The 22,813-nt window shown below is 41.8% G+C and overlaps 1 protein-coding gene across 4 annotated transcripts in view; it reads right to left on the reverse strand.

Moving 5' to 3' along the window:
• znf592 (zinc finger protein 592) overlaps positions 1 to 19,953 on the reverse strand; it is a 195,420-nt gene extending 175,467 nt beyond the window's left edge. For 2 of the 4 annotated variants that reach the window (XM_060853612.1, XM_060853609.1), the window contains exon 1: positions 2,194 to 2,252. The gene's annotated coding sequence lies outside the window, so the exon portion shown is untranslated. Of the gene's footprint in view, positions 1 to 2,193; positions 2,253 to 10,657; positions 10,713 to 19,900 lie in introns of those variants that run through there. The other 2 variants (XM_060853610.1, XM_060853611.1) reach the window with 2 other exon arrangements.
• Positions 19,954 to 22,813: the final 2,860 nt, after the last annotated feature.

Here is a 22,813-nt window from a genome sequence, read left to right on the forward strand (position 1 = left end):
AAAAATGTTTCCAATCAGAATAGAAAACGCTGATGGACTGACTTGAAAATCACTAATTTACTTCTTGTCCAAATATTTACAACTTACTACATCATCAACTTTTTATAAGGTCCCTCTATTCTCTAAACTCTCACTTCAATTCATTAAAGTATAATTTTGAAAAGGATGCCATGCAACTAATATATAAAATGGGCTAAACTATGGCAGATGGACTTGAACATAAGCAAGTATGAGATTATCCATTTTGGACTGAAAAAGGATAGATGGTATGTAATTAAATATAATTGATATCCAAAGAAACTTTGGGATTCAGGTGCACAGATCCGTAATATGCCACAAACAGGTGCAGAAAACAATCAAGAATAGTAACAGAACGCTGGCCTTTATATCTAGAAGACAGGAGTACAAGGATGCAGAGTCAAGATTAAAGTGGTGCTGGAAAAGCACAGCAGGTCAGGCAGCATCCAAGGAACGGGAAAATCAACGTTTCAGGCAAAAGCCCTTCATTAGGAATGAGGCAGGAAGCCTCTGGGGTGGAGAGATAAAATCGTTTTAGCTGCTTGATCGGATGTGCTTTTCCAGCACCAATCTAATCTTGACTCTGATCTCCAGCATCTGCAGTTCTCACTTTTCCCTACAAGGATGCAGAGTTTATGCAGAAATAACACAAAACCCTGGTTAGATCCTATTTGATGTACTGTGAGTAAATCTGGGTACCTTGGAAAGGATACATTGGCCTTGGAGGGAGTAAGTTTACAAGAATTATATTTGGATTTCAAGGGTTAAGTTATGTGAAGAGATTATACATATGTATAATCATATAAAAATATGTATGTATTTTATCTAGAATTGAGAATGGTGATCTGATTGAAGTCTTCAAGGGAGAGAGGGTAGATAAACTATTTCCATTGATTGGAAATTTGAGCATTAGGGCCAGACCATTCAGGAGAAATGTTAGGAAGCACTTCTACACGCAGAAGGTGGTAGAAATTTGGAACTCTCACAAATAGCAGTTGATGTGAAATCTGTTGTTAGTTTTAGATCTGAAATATCTTTGCTTCACACAAAAAAATATATTTAGGGATATGGGCCAAAGGCAATATGAAGCTAGGCCACAGATCAGCCATGATCACAGTGAATGGCAGAACAACCTCAAGGGCCTACATCTGTTCCTATATCTGACTCTTATAGGCTTCAAATAATGATACTGTTTTACACATTGACAGAAATCCTTAGAAATTAAGGACCCAAATGCAATGGAGATGGGGTTTTAATTAGCTACAATTCAGATTTAGTTTACACAATATCAATAACAACTGTGACACATAGCATGTCCTGTGATATTAGAAAGAAAAATCATAAACACATTCCTATTTTTGATTAATCTTCTAGCCTTTAATAACTTGCACTTATATAGTACCTAAATAATTGTAAAGTGTTCCAAGGCACATTACAGTAGTGTTACCAAACATTTGAAACCAAGTGACAAAAAGCTAATTTTAAGGATTATTCAAGGAAGAAAGGGCGTAGGGAGGTGGAGGGGTTTTGGAAGGAAATGCTACTGCTTTAGAACCTTGGCAATTGAAAGGACAGTGAACAAGAATGTAAAGAGTATAATTGGGGACTCACAAGGGGCAATAATTTAAAGAGCAAAAAAACTAAGATAGTTGCAAGGCTGAGGCTGGTTAAAGATAAAGGGAAGAGTGAGGATGGGATGGGATTTGAAAACAAGTAACAACAAAAACCTGAACACAGGAGAATAAACGTAAACTAGAACAATAAGATTAATTATCTGCATTACATGACAAAAGCAGAATGTGCTCCAGAGATAGTGTGCTATGACAAAGCTGCTGACAATCACCTATCCTTGCCCATCCCCCAATTCCAGAAACACTCACTTTACTAAAAGGCCTACTTATTCAAAAGAAACCATGCAAGTTTTCTCTACCACAATTTTTAAGCCACATCATTCAGCAATTGTTTAAACATGGCTGTTTCTTTAATAAAAACAAAACATTTGATGCTCTCCCCTCCTGGAGCTTATTAAATTGGTCTAATTAAAGCAGTCTGCATCTGCCTCAAAGTCACAGCTAATGGCAAATATTGGTCTTCTATCTGCTCAAACACTTTCCTGCGTCAATTCAAACCCTGCCCACCAACCCCACAAACAGCCAAAGAAAAGTGCATTCATACCTAATTCTTCAAATGTGCAGTCTATAGGATGTGGTTGCAAGAAGAAATTCTATCATCTCTCTCTATTCCGTTTACCCCCAGACAGGAGAGCTGTCAGTCAACAATGAACACTCAGCGTGCCTGCTCCTGGCCTCTCCCAATCGACAGCCCACAAAGGAATTGCCATCCTAATTGCTGCCCATAATCTACATAATTAATTGAGAGATACAACCACATTTGCAGATCCTTTGCAAACAAAACAAAATGGTGCAGCACCACATGGTTCCTGCAGAAAAGCAGAGGTTGCCAGAGGGAGTTTCAGGTAGGTAGATAATATCAAAAATGACTCATAGTGGTGAATTTTATGGACAGCAGCAGTTTGATCATTTGTGCTTTTGTCAGTTCACTTCTGTTAATGTGGAAGACTCAAGAAATCAGTAAAGTGGACTTAATTTCATCCAATTTAAAACTGAAACAAAATGCTGAGATTATTCCGCAAAGGTTTGGTGAAGCATGTCATTTCCAAGATTAATCATGAATCTTGAGAGACACTGTTCATTCAGCTGGTACTCAACTTGTTCTAATTTCTATTTAATGTAAGACTTGTGACCACCCAATTTTAAACAATATTTTTAACTGAATGCAAATGTAGCATTTTCACGTAAGTTATCTAAGCAATCTAATCAAACGTAGCATTTTCACTTAAGTTAACTGATACAGCTTCTACCAAAATTAATGTTTGATTTCCCTTAAACGTGGGTGTATTTTGATGGTCTTGGGACATGATTTAACTTGTTGGTACTACTACAGAATGCTTATGTGCATAGTGTCAGCTTCACCAGTTCCCAAATGCAGTCATTGTAATGAGGTCAATCAGCTGTACATCATTGAATATGCAGTCCCTGATTGGTGCAGTTAATCTAGTCCAATCATGGAGCCCTGGCTGACAAAAAGACGTGTGCCAGGATTTGAAGTTTGTCCTCATCTCCCTGAAAACTGGTTAAACGGTGGGGTTTGGGGTTGGCTTTGTTGCCCTTTCCCCGTATATAGTGGGGTTTATCTGGGTGAACTGCTGCTTTCTGTTTATTGTTAACTGCATTTTGTACTGTTTAATAAAGTTTAAAAAAACGGTGCCAGGATTTGATGTTTGTCCTCATCTCCCTGAAAACTGGTTGAATGGTGGGGTTAGGGGCCTGGCTTTGCTGCTCCTCTCCCGTGTAAATTGCTGTGTCTCTGTATATGGCAGTTAATGTTAATTGTTTATTTGTAAACTGTGCTGTTTAATATAATTTTAAAAAAGATGTCCAGAAGCTCTGGCACTCAGAGCTGACTCCGAAGAGGCAGTATGAGAGTCAAGGACTCTTACAGTCAAAGACTTAATCATACAGCATTCCTGATGAAGGGCTTATGCTCGAAACGTCGAATTCTCTATTCCTGAGATGCTGCCTGGCCTGCTGTGCTTTGACCAGCAACACATTTGCAGCTGTGATCTCCAGCATCTGCAGACCTCATTTTTTACTGGAAACTTTCACTACAACCAGTCCATGCTGACCATGTTCCCAAACTGAACTAGACCCACTTACCTGCACTTGGCCCACACTCCTCCAAACCTTTCTTATTCGTGAATTTATCCAAATGCATTTTTTACTGCATCCACAAATTTCTCTGGCAGTTCATTCTACACATGAACCACTGTGTAAGAAAAAAATTGCCCCGCATTTTAAATATTTCTTTGCTCACCTTAAAAATATGTCCCCTAGTTTTAAACTCCCTCTCCCCAAAATTCCCCCACCCTTACCCCAAAGAAAATAGCCATCATTCACCTTATAATGCCCACCACAATTTTACAAATCACAATAAAGTCCTCCCTCAATCTTCTACGCGCCAATGAAAAAAAGTTCCAGCTTTCCAGGCTATTTTTACATCTCAAACCCTACATTCCCAGCATCATCCTGACAAATCTTTTCTGAACCCTCCCCAGTTTAATAATATCCTTCCTACAACAGGGAGACCAAAACTGTACACAGTACTCCAGAAGAGAGCTCACCAATGTCCTGTATAACCTCAATATGACATTCCAACTCCCATACTCAGAGGTCTAAGCAATGAAGACAAGCATGCTGAACACCTTAACCATCCTGGCTACCTGTCAGATGCAAACCTAAGGCACCCTTTATTCTTATCCAATCATTGGTAAATGACAACAAAAGTGGATCCAGTACTGATCCCTGTTGGAACCCTGCTGGTCACAGGCATCCAGTACAAAAAAAACCCTCCAGCATCAACTGTTGTTTCTTACCATAAAAACAATTTTGTATCCAATTGGTAACCTTAACCTGAATCCCATGTGATCTAACTTTACTAATTAGTCTACCATGCGGAACCTTGTCAAAGGCTTTACTAAAATCCAAGTAAACAAGTCTACCACTCTGTTCTCATCAATCTTTGTGGCTACTTCATTAAAAAAAACTCAATCAAGTTTGAGAGACACAACTTTCTGCACACAAAACCATGCTGACTATACCTGATCAATTCTTGCCTCTACAAATGCATGTAAATCCAATCTTTCAGAATCTCCTCCAACAAGTTACCCATCACCGATGTCAAGTCGATAGTTTCTGGGCTTCTCCTTACAGCTCTCACATGGGGGGCTGTGACAGCTTCAGGAACACCAATACCAGACAAGACTCTGCCAGGTCAACTGGATCTCATAAAACATGAGTTCCTTGATAGGGGCTGTTAAGCTGGTCCACCTAGGGAGCCCTGGCTGATGGCTAAAAAGAGGGGTGTTGGAGATTCTGTCACTCTGAAAGCTCATCCTGAGGAGGCAGTATGAAAATCAAGGATTCTTCATGTGTAAATAAAGGGTTTCATAAATGATGTTCCCATATCTTTCCATCTTTTGCTTTTCCCTCCTCTTTCACTGTATTCCAGTTCATGTTTCATTTAGTTTTATTTATTTACTTTTTGACTCATGTAATTATTCGCCCATCATCAGACCTGGATCACAATTCCCAACTTCTCATTTGTTACCCTATCACATTGGCCAATTCTTGGTCTCTTTATTATGGTTCGCCTCATCTCAACAAAAAACCTTGGATGACTAATTGTGAAAGCACATATTGACAACCTGATAGGTTATGGCGAATTGAAAAACACGATTAGCTGACAAATCATCCATGTTCTAGGAACACAGGAGAATAGGAGCAAGAATATACCTTTCAATCCCCCATGACCCGGTCTCTAAATATTCTTTTAAGAAGTTCCAATGTGAACACTTTGAAAAATAGTTTAGTTGATACATGCAGCAGATGATATGTAATGGAGACCAACAGGTCTTGGCCTTTTTCCTGATATACATTTGAATTAGCCCATCTTTGAAGTGCACTGGAGAGAGGGGCACCATGGCTGTCAGTGAATAGAAGCATCAGCTCTTTGTCACCATCCAGAACCTCCATCTGACCCAGAATTTTCTTTGGCTGTGAGAAACAATATAATTGAATATTCTGCAAACACTGCAATGGCTAATTTTTTAAATCAAGGATGGACAGCTGGTTTAGGGATGTTTGTGCCCAAGCAATCAGCACCACAGCAGAAATCATCACCAGGAAGAAAGTACAGCAGTGGCAGAAAACTGGAGGTGGTAATGGCTTCTGTTCATCTCTTCTAAAGGAGACATTAACTCCTTTCTTGGTTATAATTTCACTATTTTGAGTGACCATCTTGAATGTCATTAAAATACCCATTCTTCATTTGAGAGAAGGAACAGATGTCAGTAAAATACTAGAACTGTCCATGTCCAAATGTAGCAAAAACTTAGGAAAATCCAGGTTTGAACTGATAAGTGAAAATGTAGTAGGTGCGCCATATAAGTGCCAAGCAATGACCTTTCAAAAACATTTTCAAGACATTTCAAAAAGCAGAGAATTTCACCATAGCCTCTTGACATTTAATGGAAATACCATTGCAGAATCCCCCACTATCAACATCAGTGACCAGACTTTGAAATGACCTAGCCTTATAATTATTGTGACTACAAGAATAGGTCAGAGGTTAGGAGTACTGCTGTGAGTAACACACTAACTACCGAAAGTCTGTTCCACCATCTACAAGGTACAAGTCAGGAGTGTGATGGAATTCTCTCCGTTTACTTGGATGAGTGCAGCTACAACAGCACTCAAGAAACTTGACACCATCTAGGACAAAACAACCTACTTGATTGACACCTTATCCATAAACATTTGCCTACTCCATTACTGGTACATAGTAGTTAAGACTTAACAAACAATCCAAGTCTTTTTCAATATATAATTTCAGTTACATCACACTATAAACATTTGCTGTAAATTCTGTGTCTTACAATCTTATACTTCCCAAACACCTGATGAAGGAGCAGCGCTCCGAAGGCTAGGGCTTCCAAGCAAACCTGTTGGACTATAACCTGGCGTTGCGTGATCTACAAGGTGCACTACAGTAACTTACCCAGGCTCCTTGGACAGCACCTTCTAAACCCACAACCACTATAATCTAAAAGGCAACAGGTACAAAGAAACATCTCTCCAAGTCCCTCACCATCCTGACCTGGAAATATATAATTCCTTCAATGTTGCTAAGTAAAACCCTGGAATTCCTTTTGTAACATCTTTCTGGGTTTGCCTGTACCAAATGGATTGCAGCAGTTCAGAAAGCAGCTCACCACAACTGTACAAGGACAACTACAGATGCAGGTAGTTGTCCAATAATGCTTGTTCATTAAACACGATTTGCTTATAACGTGATTGTGAATTCCAACAACGGCGTTATAGGAGAACTACCAGTAGTCAATAAATACTGGTGCATCCAGCGACAAACACTTCCCACGAACAAATGAAGAAAAAGCTAAGTCAGCATTCAGGATTCTGTATCCTGCATCATTTCTTCCTTATTGATGTCCATGCATGTTTATTCTGGTCCCTTGATAATAATTGGTAGGCAGAATGAAGATAGGTAACTATGATAAATTTTAAAAAGCTGTGGAGGATTAGAGACCCAGCAAATCTTTAGGGGAGGCCACACAAATTGAAAAACGTGTGAAAAAACAACATGAGATCTTTGGCTTTACTGATAAAAGCATGGAGCAGTAAGAATGATACTTGGTCTTCTAAACTTCAGGGGTAGTTATGACAGATCATAAAAATTAGAATTGTTTTCTCTAGAATTTAGAAGGTCATGGGTGATCTGACTCAACTCTTCAAGGTATTAACAGGAAAAGGCAAGGTAGATAGATGCTCTTTTGTTAAGCAAAAATATTAAGGGATATGGGTCAAAGGCAGTCATGGAGTAATGGGCACAATTAGAGTCATAAGAGTTATACAGCATGAAAACAGATCCTTTGGTCCAACTTGTTTATGCCAAGCAGATATCCTAAACTGATCTAGTCCCATTTGCTAGCATTTAGCCCATATCCCTTTAAACCCTTCCTATCTATCCTAATTATGTACGCATCCAGGTGTCTTTTAAATGTTGTAATTGTACTGGCTCCACCACTTCCTCTGGCAGCTCATCCTATACATGCAGCACCACCTTCTTGAAAATGTTGCCCCTCAGGTCCCTTTTACAGTTTTCCTCTGTCACCTCAAACCTATGCCTTCTAGCACTCCCCTACCCTGGGGAAATGACCTTGGCTATTCACCCTATCCATGCTTCTCATGAATTCATAAAGTCTTATAAGATCACTCCTCAGCCTCAGCCAGGGAAAAAATGTCCCAGCTAGTTCAGCCTCTCCCTACAGTTTAAACCCTCCAAAACTGGCCATATCTCAGTAAATCTTTTCTGAACCCTTTCAAGTTTAACATAATCTTTCTATAGCAGGGAAACCAGAATTATACGCAGTATTCCAAAAGTATCCTAACCAATGCTCTGTACAGCCGCAACATGACATCCCAACTGCTATACTCAATGCATCGACCATGTCAAATGCCTTCTTCACCACCCTGTCTACCTGCGACTCCATTTTAAAGGAACTATGCACCTACACCCCAAGATCTTTTTGTTTGGCAACACTCCTCAGTGCCCTACCATTAAGTGTATAATGACTTGGTTGCCTTATCAAAATCGAACACCTCACATTTATCTGAATTAAACACCATCTGCCACTCCTTGGACCACTGGCCCATCTGATCAAGGTCCCATTGTACTCTGATATAACTTTCTTCACTGTCCACTACATCAGTAATTTTGGTGTCATCTGCAAATTTACTAACCCTACCTCCCGTATTCATATCCATATCATTTATGTGAATGACAAAAAGCAGTGACCCCAGCACCAGTCCTTGAGGCAAACCACTGATCACAGGCCTCCCATCCGAAAAACAACCCTGTACCATCACCCTCTGTCTCGTACCTTCAAGTCAATTTTGTATTCAATCAGGTAACTCCCTCTGTATTCAACGTGATCTAACCTTACTAACCAGTCTACCACGTCGAACTTGTCGAATGCCTCACTGAAGTCCACACAGACAACGTCTGCTGCTCTACCCTGATCTGTCTTCGTCACTTCAAAAAACTCAACTAAGTTAGTTTAGACATGGTTTCTCACACACAAAGCCATGTTGACTCTCCTTAATCAGTCCTTGCCTTTCCAAATGCATGCAAATCCTGGCCCTCAGAAACCTCTCCAACAAGTTACCCACCACTGACGTCAGCTCACTGGTCTATAGTTCCCTGGCTATTCGTTACCACCTTTTTAAAATAATGGCACTGCATTAGCCAATCTCCAATCCTCCAGCACCTCACCTCTGGCTACTGATGATACAAATATCTAAGGAGAAAATGAGGACTGCAGATGCTGGAGATCAAAGTCAAGAGTGTGGCGCTGGAAAAGCACAGCAGATCAGGCAACATCTAAGCTTATGCCTGAAACATTGATTTTCCTGCTCCTCAGATGCTGCCTGATCTGTTGTGCTTTTCCAGCGCCACACTTTTGACTTCAAATATCTTAGCAAGAGGCTCAGCAATCAGTACCCTAGCTCACACAAAGTTCTGGGATACACCGGATCAAGTCCCAGGGATTTATCTACCTTTATGCATTCTAAGATGTTCAGCACTTCCTGTTCTGTAATATGGACACTTTTCAATATATCACTATTTTTTTCCCCAAGTTCCCTAGCTTCGACATCCTTCTCCACAGTAAATGCTGAAGCGAAATATTAATTTAGTATCTCACCCCGTTTTTGTGACTCCAGACACAATTAACCTTGTTGACCTTCAAGGTCCCAATTCTCTCCCCAGTTACTCATTTTCCTTTAATGTATTTGTTAGAATCTTTTTGGATTCTTCTCAACCCTGTTTGGCAAATAATTCTCCCACTCCCTTTTTGCTCTCCTGACTTCCTATTTATGTATGCTCCTACTGCCCTTATAGTCCTCTGAGGATTCACTCAATCCCAGCTGTCTATACGTGACATAGGCCTCCTCCTTTTTCTTGACCAGAGCCTCAACTTAGGATATTCAACACTCCCTAAGTGTATCAGCCTTGTCCTTCACACTAACAGGAACATACTGTCTTTGAATCTCAATTATCTCATTTTTAGAGGCCTCACATACTCCAACTATCCTTTACCTACAAATAGCATCTCCCAATTAACTTGTTCTTGCCTCATACCATCAAAATTGGTCCTACTCCAGTTTAGAATTTTAACTTATAGATCAGTTTATCCTTTTTCATAACTATTTAAAACTAACAGAGTTATGACCACTGGCCCCAAAGTGCTCCCCCACTGAAGCCTCAGTCATTTGCCCTGCCTCATTTCCCAACAGAAGGTCAGATTTTGCTTCTTCTCTCATAGGTACATTCACATAGTGAATAAGAAAATTTTCTTGTATACACTTCAGAAATTCCTCTCTATCCAAACCCTTAACACTATGGCGAACTCAGTCTATGTTTGAACATTTAAAATTCCCTCCCATTACAAACCTATTATTCATACAGATAGCTGACATCTCCTTACACATTTGCTTCCCAAATTCCTGCTGACTACTGGTGGGCCTACAATTCCAACAAGGTGATCATCACTGTCCTATTCCTCGGTTCCACCAATATAACTTTACTGGATATTCTCCCAGGAATATCCTCCCCAAGTACAGATGCAACGTATCTGTGATATTAAACAAAGATATCACAGGTGAGAGTGAAAAAAGATTTGCTGTAATAGTATCAGGGATGAAGGAATTCAATTTAGTAAACAGTTCGAAATGCTGTGACTGTTGTGCATTAGCCATGGGCACAAAAATTATGGCCTGTGCAGTACTGAAAGAGTGCTACATTGATGAACGTGCTATCTTTTGGTGTAGATGTTAAACCAGTGCCCACCTGTCTGCTTAGATGGAAGTATAATGCAATCCAGGGAATGCATTTAGAGATGGCAAACAAGGCAAGGGAAAATGCATTAAATAGTATGATACTGAGAACTGTAGAGGAACAGAAGGAAATTGCAATGCATACTCACAAATCCCCAAAGGCAACAGGACAGGTTTATTCATAAGCATGCTGATACTTTGTTTTATAAGCTGTAACATAGAATGTGAATAGCATTGTGAATTATATAAAAGGCTAGTTAGGACCCAGCTGATGTATTGCATAGTTTCAGTTACTGCACTACAGAAAGAATGTAATCCCAGAGAGGTGCAGAATAGATTGCTTGGACTGGAGAATCTTAGCTACTGAGAAAAGTTGGAATTTTGGTTTGGAACAGAGAGACTGAGGGGAGATTTAATTAAAGCATACTAAATAATGAGGGGCCTGGGTAGAACAGAAGGAAGAAACTATTTCCCTTAGTAGACAGGTCATTAACCAGAGAGCACAGAATAAACCAAGTGGTAGAAAGATTACAAGGACATTGAGAAGATTTTTTTTCACCTAACCGGCACTCACTGCCTGAAAGTGTTAGAAGCAAAGCACCTTACTGCATTTGGAAAATATACTTTGATAAGCAATGCTGTAACTGAAAGGGTGAGAGACTAAGAACTAGAATGTGAGGGTCAGGCTGTATTGCTCTTTTTGGTTGGTACTGACACAGTGGCTCCAATGACTTCTTGCAATGCCATGAATGTTCAGCATTTTATGAAATTGTAGTTAATTTTCTCTTTATTAACAGGAGAGACTGAAGTACCAATGGTCATCAGCCTGATCATTGTTCCAATTTCATAACAGATGAAATCTGGGACTTTCCCGCCTTCCATTATTTAACTGCTCACTGCATTAATCAGTTATGCTGCTGGGGCAAAATGAAACTTTAATAAAAGTAATGTGTAATTAAAAGGAAGATGTTCAGATAATGTAAGTCAACATGTTGCATTTAATAAATGCTGAAGTAGTCATCCTGTGAGTTTTTAATTATTTCCTATTCACATCTTTGCCCACCAATTTTGAATATTAATCTTTGATGCTTCCCTGCAATTACACATTATACTCCTCATAGCCTGCACAGTGTAGACAACAGTTAGTTTAAAACCATTTCTACATGAATACTGATTAAACATTTCAAAATTGCCCTTTCAACCCATGAGCTTGCTGTACACGACCAGAGAGTAATACTTACTGCAAAATAGCTCAGTGATTAATAGCTTGGCTGCTAAGTCAGTGAGTAAATCTCATGATACGTCACTGGGGTTGTTGGTGTGTCAGCCATGGTTCATTTGGCAGCGAAGGTTTCTGGGTTTAAGCTTCATTGACACTCCAAAGTAAAGTGGAAGGATTACTGAACCAAAAACAGATGTTGCTGGAGAAACTCAACAGGTGTGGTAGCATCTGTAGGAAGAAAACTGAATTAATGTTTTGAGTGCAGTGGCTCTTCATCAGATGGTGCCAGACCTGCTGAGTTTCTCCAGCAATTTCTTTTTTTGTTTCAGATTCCAGCAGCCACAGTTTAAAAAAAAATTATGGAAGGATTACTACAAGGTTTATAGGTGCCAGTTTTTGGATAAAATGCTAATCTCAGACCATATCTGAACAAGTGAAAGTTGATGTTCCCATGATTTTCCTGGTGTCCTTGCAACATTTGTCTTTTAGTCAACACCAAAATGGATTATCTGGTCAGTTATCGGATCTGCTGCTTGTTCACAAATTAATTGTAGCTATATTTCAAAGACCTTCCATTTATAAGGTTCCATGCACAACATCAGACTTCTTCACAACTTTCCATAACCAAAGAAGCATTTATTGCAAGTTAATCACTATACCATAACAGTGAACTGGTGCACAGCAGGGCTCCACCACACAGCAATGAGATAAACTACCACACAATCTGCAACTGTAATGTTAGTTGAGAGATGTATATTACCCAGGATGCCAGGAAAACACACTTGTGCCACAGCATTGTTTACATCCACTCAGAGCAGCCTGGATGTCAGTTTATTGCCTCATTGAAACACATCTACATGCCATGAACGACACTGATGCCTGAAGAAATATCAGGATCTCAAATCTTTGCAGTGGAATTTGAAAACATGATGTGAATTGGACACAAAAGAAATTCAATGACTGTAAAGTGTTTTGGGACATCGAGGAAGTGAAATGTGAAATTTTTTACGGGGCAGCATGGTGACTCGGTGGTTAGCACTGCTGCCTCAAGCTGGGTTCAATTTCAGCCTTAGATGATTGTCTGTGTGGAATTTATATATTCTCCACATGGCTGCGTGGGTTTTCACTGGGTGCTCCAGTTTCCCCTCACAGTCCAAAGACGTGCAGATTAAGTATTGGATGTGCTGAAATTGTCTATAATATTCAGCGATGTGCAGGGTAGGTTGATTAGTGTTGGTAGATGTTGGGTTATGGGGATACAGTAGGGGGCTGGGTCTGGGTGCAGAGCCTTTGAAGGGTCGGTACAGACTCAATGGACCCAACAGCCTCATTCCGCACTTTAAAGATTCTGCGGTTCTATATAAACGCATGTTCTTTCTTGCTGCGTTATACAAAAATGTCCCATGGTGGGTGTTTGTTGAGTTGGCTTAGCTGTGTGTTAAATGCAGCCTGTCAAATTCACTGTCTGGGCAGATATGCCTAACAGCAAAGACAAAGAATAGCACCTGGATGGAGTTGCTGAATGTTCACTTGCATCTATAGAATCATAACCCAGCACTAGTCAGTTCCTCCAAAAGAAGAAAACACCTTTATCGAGGATTAAGGTCTTCTAAAAGACTGGCTCACATCAAAACATGCAGAAATTTAGGAGTATTAAATTTATCACAGCAAATGAAAATAATTGAGAGAAAATGTGGGCTAAAATGAATTGTAACGAAAACAGAACAATAGCTAGGCAGGAGAGTATTACAGGACATCAATGGTAGTATAAATAGTACAGTTGGTCCTTGTGCCCCATAGAACCAGGCCAAAAGCAATTCAAATGATACTGAGACTGCAATTTAACTCTTTATGGAAATACTACATAATTAATGGATCATAGTCAAACAAACTCTCTGCTCACCACTTCTCTAGAAATATTTTTGGAACACAGGAATGCTCACTGGGCTATAAACATGATCACAGCCAAATACATACGGCTATTGCTGATTCAGGAACTACACCAGAAACTCCTGTACCTCTACAGATTCTGACAGCTCTGCTAAGAGTTTCCAACATATTCTATTTTTGTTTGATTATTCCCAGAATCTGCTTTTTTGGGGATGATGACTTCTCTTGTTTAACATTCTCTTACTTACATGTGTACAATAAACTGAATGAATCAATTCCACAATCAATATATCAAATCAGAGCCCTGCAGTCCTGCCACGTCCAGTTGTGAAAAGTAACTAGAAGAGGAGAAGCCACCATAAATATCCCCAAACTCAGTTATGGAGGAGTGCAGCACAAATGACATTACAATATCTTCAGTCTGAATATCCTCATGTATCCTGCACAGGTTTTGGACCCTGACAACATCCAAACTATCATACAGAGGACTCTCCAGCCAAAGTTAGCTGCATTCTTAATGAAGATGTTCCAATATAACTTCAATACTGGGATCTCCACAATAATGTGGAAAATCACCCAGATTTGCCCTGTTCACAAAAAAAAGACAGCATAAATCCAAACCAACCAATTAGCAACCCATCGGTGTATTCCTGGCCATCAGTAAAGTGATAAAAAGCATTGCTGACAGTACTATCAAGCAGCACATACTCGGCAAGAACCTGATCACTGATGCTAAGTTTGAGTTTCGTCAAGACTATACAGCTCTGCATCACATCACAAACTTTGTTCCCAACATGGACAAAAGATCTTCTTTTTGTATTACTTCATGGGATGTAGACATTGCTGGCAAGGTTCAGTATTTACTGCCCAAATCTAATTCTGTTGGACTGAGTTGTTGGGGAATTTCAGACAGCAGTTAATGGTCAACCATACTGCTGTGAATCTGGAGTTTCATGCAGACCAGACTGAGCAAGAATGTCAGATTGCTAATGAATCGGATAGGTTTTTATGTAAAAAATGAGGTCTGCAGATGCTGGAGATCACAGCTGCAAATGTGTTGCTGGTCAAAGCACAGCAGGCCAGGCAGCATCTCAGGAATAGAGAATTCGACGTTTCGAGCATAAGCCCTTCATCAGGAATAAGAGAGAGAGAGCCAAGCCGGCTGAGATAAAAGGTAGGGAGGAGGGACTAGGGGAAGGGGCGATGGAGGTGGGATAGGTGGAAGGAGGTCAAGGTGAGGGTGATAGGCCGGAGTGGGGTGGGGGCGGAGAGGTCAGGAAGAGGATTGCAGGTTAGGAGGGCGGTGCTGAGTTGAGGGAACCGACTGAGACAAGGTGGGGGGAGGGGAAATGAGGAAGCTGGAGAAATCTGAATTCATACCTTGTGGTTGGAGGGTTCCCAGGCGGAAGATGAGGTGCTCCTCCTCCAGCCGTCGTGTAGTTGTGTTCTGCCGGTGGAGGAGTCCAAGGACCTGCATGTCCTCGGTGGAGTGGGAGGGGGAGTTAAAGTGTTGAGCCACGGGGTGATTGGGTTGGTTGGTTCGGGCGGCCCAGAGGTGTTCTCTGAAGCGTTCCGCAAGTAAGCGGCCTGTCTCACCAATATAGAGGAGGCCACATCGGGTGCAGCGGATGCAATAGATGATGTGTGTGGAGGTACAGGTGAACTTGTGGCGGATATGGAAGGATCCCTTGGGGCCTTGGAGGGAAGTGAGTGTGGAGGTGTGGGCGCAAGTTTTACATTTCCTGCGGTTGCAGGGGAAGGTGCCGGGGGTGGAGGTTGGGTTGGTGGGGGGTGTGGATCTGACAAGGGAGTCACGAAGGGAGTGGTCCTTGCGGAACGCTGATAGGGGAGGGGAGGGAAATATATCCTTGGTGGTGGGGTCCGTTTGGAGGTGGCGGAAATGGCGGCGGATAATACGTTGTATGCGCAGGTTGGTGGGGTGGTAGGTGAGAACCAGTGGGGTTCTGTCTTGGTGGCGGTTGGAGGAGCGGGGCTCAAGGGCGGAGGAGCGGGAAGTGGAGGAGATGCGGTGGAGGGCATCGTCGATCACGTCTGGGGGGAATCTGCGGTCCTTGAAGAAGGAGGCCACCTGGGTTGTGCGGTGTTGGAATTGGTCCTCCTGGGAGCAGATGCGGCGGAGACGAAGGAATTGGGAATATGGGATGGCGTTTTTACAGGGGGCAGGGTGGGAGGAGGTGTAGTCCAGGTAGCTGTGGGAGTCAGTCGGTTTATAATAGATGTCTGTGTTGAGTCGGTCGCCCGAGATAGAAATGGAAAGGTCTAGGAAGGGGAGGGAGGAGTCTGAGACAGTCCAGGTGAATTTCAGGTCGGGATGGAAGGTGTTAGTAAAGTTGATGAACTGTTCAACCTCCTCGTGGGAGCACGAGGCAGCGCCGATACAGTCATCGATGTAGCGGAGGAAAAGGTGGGGGGTGGTGCCAGTGTAGTTGCGGAAGATGGACTGTTCCACATATCCTACGAAGAGGCAGGCATAGCTGGGGCCCATGCGGGTGCCCATGGCAACTCCTTTAGTTTGGAGGAAGTGGGAGGATTGAAAAGAGAAGTTATTCAGGGTGAGGACCAGTTCAGTCAGTCGAAGGAGGGTGTCAGTGGAAGGGTACTGGTTAGTGCGGCGGGAAAGGAAGAAGCGGAGGGCTTTGAGTCCTTCGTGATGGGGGATGGAGGTGTACAGGGACTGGATGTCCATAGTGAAAATAAGGCATTGGGGACCGGGGAAGCGAAAATCCTGGAGGAGGTGGAGGGCGTGGGTGGTGTCCCGAACGTAGGTGGGGAGTTCTTGGACTAAAGGGGACAGGACCGTGTCGAGGACTAAAGGGGACAGGACCGTGTCGAGGACAAACAACAATAGTTGTTATGGCCGTCATTACTGGGATTAATTTTCAAATCATATTTTTATTAGTCAATTAAATTTGAATTTCTACTAGTTGCCATTAAGAACTCAAGGTGAGGCAAAAATGACCATCCTTGTCATCAAGCATTTGACTAAGTGTGATATCAAGACTTCATCAGAAAATATAGCTCCATGTGTGATTGCATAAGATATATGAAAAGAAACAGGCCATTCGGCCCATCAATCCAGGCTAATGGTGATGTTGCACTTGAGCATAATCTTTCCTCATCTAAATTTACACTATATTCCCTTCTCCCTTGTCTGGCTTCCTCTTAAATGCATCTGTACTACTCACTTCAATCATTTCCTGTAGTACTGAGTTCCACATTCTTACCACTCTGAGTGGAGTAGTTCTCTTATTGGATTTCTTGGTGACTATTTTATACTGATGATCTCGAGTTATGTTTTGACCCATAAGGAAAACATTCTCCCTGTATGCAACCTCTCAAAACCTTTCATAATTTTTAAAGGCCTTTGATACTAAACACCTCAACCTTTTATTTCCTAAGCGAGAAGGAACCGAGCTTGTCAATCCTTTCATATACATCCTTCTACCGTACATCCTCTTTACATTGTCAACCAGAACTGCATGCAGTACTGTTATATGTCCTCCCAACAAGGTTTGGAACAAGTTTAGCATCACCTCACTACTTTCAATTATATCCCTTAGAAATAAAACCTAGTGGTTCTTTTGCTTTTTCTAAATTATCTTGCTGATCTGTGACACAATGTTTTAGTGATTTGTGTATTTGCACTCAAAGATCTCATTGTTCCTTTATGCCCATCTAGACTTCCACTTTCCAAGTGATGTGACCTTATATTTTGTACCAAAACATAAAACCTCACTCTGCAAAGACGAGTCACCGTATTTGAAACATTAACCTTGTTTTTCTCTCCGCAGGTGTTGCCAGACCTGCTGAGTTTCTCCAGCACATTCTGTTTTTGTAACCTCACACATAACTTGAACTTAATTTGCTAAACATTTTGCCTTATTTGGCAAGGTAATTTAATCTGCTTGTAATTAGTTGCCATTCTCCTTTGTACTGACCATTCTACTTAATTTGGTGTCATTTGCAAATTTAGAAAAACTTAATTTTTGATTCCATATTTCACAATGTTAATGTAAATTGCTGTGGTTCCAGTACTGATTCTCATGGAACACTACTTCCCACCATCCCAAAGTATTCTTCACTATCATTCTCTGTCTTCAGTCTTGAAGCCAGCTAATAATTCATTCTGACATCTGTCCCCCAATTCAACATTCTCTGACCTTATTCATTCGTCTGTTACGGGCACCTTATTAAACGGCCTTTTGAAAATTCAGATAAACTACATCTGCTGCATTAACACGGTCTCTGTTACCACTTCAAAAAACCTCAATAAGCTCACTTTAGCAAGATTCTCTCTTTTGAAATCTATGTAGGCATTTCATTAATACGTTTCCTACTTCTAGACCTTCTATTTTATCCTTGAACAGGGACTATCTTACTTTACCAATGGTATTAAGTTGATTGGTTTATAATTTCCTGGACATGCTCTACACTCCCACCAACCAGTAGGTATACTGGCTATGTGCGCCACATCTTTTTCGTTAGGTTCTTTTATAATATGTAGATCCAACCCATCTGGATCAGAGGTTCTGTCTTCTTTGAATATGTTTAGTTTATTCAATCAATAACATCCCAAATTTTTAATTGCACTTATCTCATTATTCAAATCATTCAATTTTATTTCTGTCCGTTATATGGCCCCCACTCTTCGACTTTAAACTCCAGCATCTGCAGTCCTCACTTTCTCTGTTAAATCTGCCTGGTAAATTACTTAATATTTCTTCTATCAGTATCTGTGATATTATCCAGTCAGTTCCTAAATGGTCCTACTCCCAATACAGCTTCATTTATTTGTATTATGTTCCTATAAAACATTTTACTATTTTGCGCAATGTTCCTTAATTTCATTTCTCGCCTTTACCATTTTTTTTGGCACCTCTTCTACCTTTTGATATTTTGTCTTATTAGGTGGTCCTTTGCTGGTTTAATACTCAATGTATACCTGTTTCTTAACCCTCACCTAGCTGGACCTATTAATGCTTAGTTTTAGTCTTTTCTTGTTGTGGAATAGGAGTTCTATTTTTGTCTTGGCACATCCCTTTTTTAGTACGATCATAATGTTAACCTGTGGCGCTGGAAAAGCATAGCAGGTTAGGCAGCATCCGAAGAGCAGGGAAGTCGATGTTTCCGGCATAAGACCTTTGTCTGAAATGGCTGATGAAGGGCTTCATCATTCTTAATGAATACTTATGCTCGAAACGTCAACACCTCTGTTCTTCGGATGCTGCCTGACCTGCTGTGCTTTTCCAACGCTACACATTTTGACTTCCAGGATGTGCAGTCCTCACTTTCTCCCAATATGTTAACTTGAATGTGCTACTTGTATCTACAGCTACTTAATTCTATGTAAAATTAAAACAATTAAAATCTTTCATGTCAAAAGCAAAATCCACAAGATTCATCCCATGACTGGTGCATTTTTATGAAGATAGCCCCCAGGATTTTACTTTTTACCATTTATGAATGTGGTAAATGCTAGACAACTGTACCATAGATAACCACAAGCAGCTCAGGGTAAAAGATAGGCTTTGACACATAATTTAGAAAGTGATCATGTAGGCACACTGTTCTAACTAAGGTGCACATGAATATAACTGACATCACATTATGACAAACGCTGCTCAACTCACAGTGGGCAATATACCCTCTTCCTACATGAGAAAATATTTGACATTTTCAAACTCCATTCTGCACACAGTGTACCCTCTTCCTCTAGCTCACCCTCTATTTACAGGAGAAAATAATTTGACAAATGGAAATTATTTGTTTTAAGGAAAACAGACAAACCTTTTGGTGCACCTCAACTGTGATAATTTTCGCGGGGAGGTGGGAGGTGGGCGTGGAGACGGATAGGGATGTAGAAAGATCACAAAATTTGCACTTGGGTACAAAATGATCTGGAACGTTCAGAAATCAATCATGGAGTCAATAAGGCAGAGAGGCAGCCATGAAAGCTGACTGACACTCAGAAACTTGCTTAGCCACAGAAAGATGTTCACTCCACCACCCACATACAAGTTCCCACAGAAACAGGAGATGGAGAGGCCTGTGCAGGGAGTGGGAGATAGAGACACAGTCAGATCGTGGGGTGAGGGATGGGTTGTGACCCGAGCCCAGTGCAAGGCCCCATTGTTTGCCTGGTTGGAAATAACCGCAAAGCCTTCACTCTCACAGGGGCTGAGAGAGGCTGCTGACACGACAAGCTCACACTCACAAAGACACGATCAAAAACACACACACTCACTAACTCGCCAGTTACCATTTAGCTCCCGTTCGTCGGCCCGCGGACATCGCTTGGTCACGTGGTTCCTTCCGAACCAGCATTCCAGGCCGCCAGGGGCCGCGCCGTGCCCCCGCACGTACGGGCGACGGCGTGCACGCATCGCCAGTGCTCCCGCCCGCCACACGACCGCACCTGGTGGGTGCGCGCACGTACGGAGAGGCGGGGTCTCCCGGGGCTCCGAACTGGGCCTGCGCGGCGGGCTCGCGTCGTTGGCGGGAAACGGGCGGACAGCAATTTTGCTGTCGACGACTGGGGAATGTCTTGTGTAATTATTAGAAAGATGGTTAGGTTTATGTTATGATTGTTTATTGCTGTAGCGGCGGGTTAACTATTCTGCAGGTGTGGAGTGGTGCGAGGCGGTGACTTTTCCTCATGATGGTTGTCAAAGCGCAGTGTTGATGGTTTGTATTATATAGAGTCATAGAGATGTACAGAGTGGAAACAGACCATTTGGTCCAACACGTCCATGTCGACCAGCTATCCCAACCCAATCTAGTCCCACCTGCCAGCACCCGGCCCATAACCCTCCAAACCCTTCCTATTCATACACCACATCTTCTGGCAGCTCACTCCATACACGCACCACCCTCTGTGTGAAAAAGTTGCCCCTTAGGTCTCTTTTATATCTTTCCCCTCTCACCCTAAACCTAGGCCCTCTGGTTCTGGACTCCCAACCCCAGGGAAAAGACTTTGCCTATTTATCCTATCCATGCCCCTCATGATTTTATAAACCTCTATAAGGTCACCCCTCAACCTCTGACGCTCCAGGGAGAACAGTCCCAGCCTGTTCAGCCTCTCCCTGTAGCTCAAACCCTCCAACCCTGGCAACATCCTTGTAAATCTTCTCTGAACCCTTTCAAGTTTCACAACATTTTTCCGATAGGAAGGAGACCAGAATTGCATGCAATATTCCAACTGTGGCCTAACCAATGCCCTGTCCAGTCGCAACATGACCTCCCAACTCCTGTACTCAATACTCTGACCAATAAAGGAAAGCATGCCAAACGCCTTCTTCACTATCCTATCTACCTGCGACTCAGTTTCAAGGAACTATGAACCTGCACTCCAAGGTCTCTTTGTTCAGCAACACTCCCTCAGACTTTACTATTAAGTGTATAAGTCCTGCTAAGAGTTGCTTTCCCAAAATGCAGCACATCACATTTATATGAATTAAACTCCATCTGCCACTTCTCAGCCCATCTGGTCCAGATCCTGTTGTAATCTGAGGTAACCCTCTTCGCTGTCCACTACACTTCCAATTTTGGTGTCATCTGCAAACTTACTAACTATACCTCATATGCTCACATCCAAATCATTTATGGAAATGACAAAAAGTAGAGGACCCAGCAACGATCCTTGTGGCACTCCACTGGTCACAGGCCTCCAGACTGAAAAACAACCCTCCACCACCACCCTCTGTGCCAGTTCTGTATCCAAATGGCTAGTTCTCCCTGTATTCCATGAGATCTAAGCTTGCTAATCAGTCTCCCATGGGGAACCATGTTGAATGCCTTACTAAAGTCCATATAGATCACATCTACTGCTCTGCCCTCATCAATCCACTTTGTTACTTCTTCAAAAAACTCCATCAAATTTGTGAGACATGATTTCCCACACACAAAGCCATATTGACTATCCCGAATCACTCCTTGTCTTTCTAAATACATGTACATCCTGTCCCTCAGGATTCCCTCCAAAAACTTGCCCACTATCGAGATCAGGCTCACCAGTCTATAGTTCCCTGGCTTGTCTTTACCGCCCTTCTTAAACAGTGGCACCACGTTTGCCAACCTCCAGCCTTCCGGCACCTCACCTGTGACTATTGATATAAATATCTCAGCAAGCGGCACAGCAATCGCTCCTTTGGCTTCCCACAGAGTTCTCGGGTACACCAGATCCTGGGGATTTATCCACTTTTACCCATTTCAAGACATCCAGCACTTCCTCCTCTGTAATGGGACATTTTGCAAGATGTCACCATCTATTTCCCCACAGTCTATATCTTCCATATCCTTTCCACAGTAAATACTGATGCAAAATATTCATTTAATATCTCCCCCATTTTCTGTGGCTCCACACAAAGGCTGATCTTTGAGGGGCCCTATTCTCTCCCTAGTTACCTTGTTTTCCTTAATATATTTGTAAAAACCCTTTGGATTCTCCTTAATTCTATTTGCCAAAGCTATCTCATGTCCCCTTTTTGCCCTCCTGATTTCCCTCTTAAGTATACTCCTACTTCCTTTATACTCTTTTAAGGATTCACTCGATCTATCCTGTCTATACCTGACATATGCTTCCTTCTTTTTCTTAACCAAACCCTCCATTTCTTTAGTCATCCAGCATTCCCTATACCTACCAGCCTTCCCTTCCACCCTGACAGGAAAATACTTTCTCTGGATTCTCGTTTTCTCATTTCTGAAGGCTTCCCATTTTCCAGCTGTCCCTTTACCTGCAAACACCTGTCTCCAATCAGCTTTCAAAAGTTCTTGCCTAATACAGTCAAAATTGGCCTTTCTCCAATTTAGAACTTCAACTTTTAGATCTGGTCTATCCTTTTCCATCACTATTTTAAAACAAATAGAATTATGGTCGCTGGCCCCAAAGTGCCCCCCCACTGACACCTCAGTCACCTGCCCTGCCTTATTTCCCACGAATAGGTCAGGTTTTGCTCCTTCTCTAGTAGGTACATCCAAATACTGAATCTGAAAATTGTCTTGAACGCACTTAAGAAATTCCTCTCCATCTAAACCTTTAACACTATGGCAGTCCCAGTTGATGTTTGGAAAGTTAAAATCCCCTACCATAACTACCCGATTATTCTTACAGATAGCTGAGATCTCCTTAGAAGTTTGTTTCTCAATTTCCCTCTGACTATTAGGGGGTCTATAA

Source organism: Hemiscyllium ocellatum, chromosome 42 (assembly GCF_020745735.1).
Source record: "Hemiscyllium ocellatum isolate sHemOce1 chromosome 42, sHemOce1.pat.X.cur, whole genome shotgun sequence".
Taxonomy (NCBI): domain Eukaryota; kingdom Metazoa; phylum Chordata; class Chondrichthyes; order Orectolobiformes; family Hemiscylliidae; genus Hemiscyllium; species Hemiscyllium ocellatum.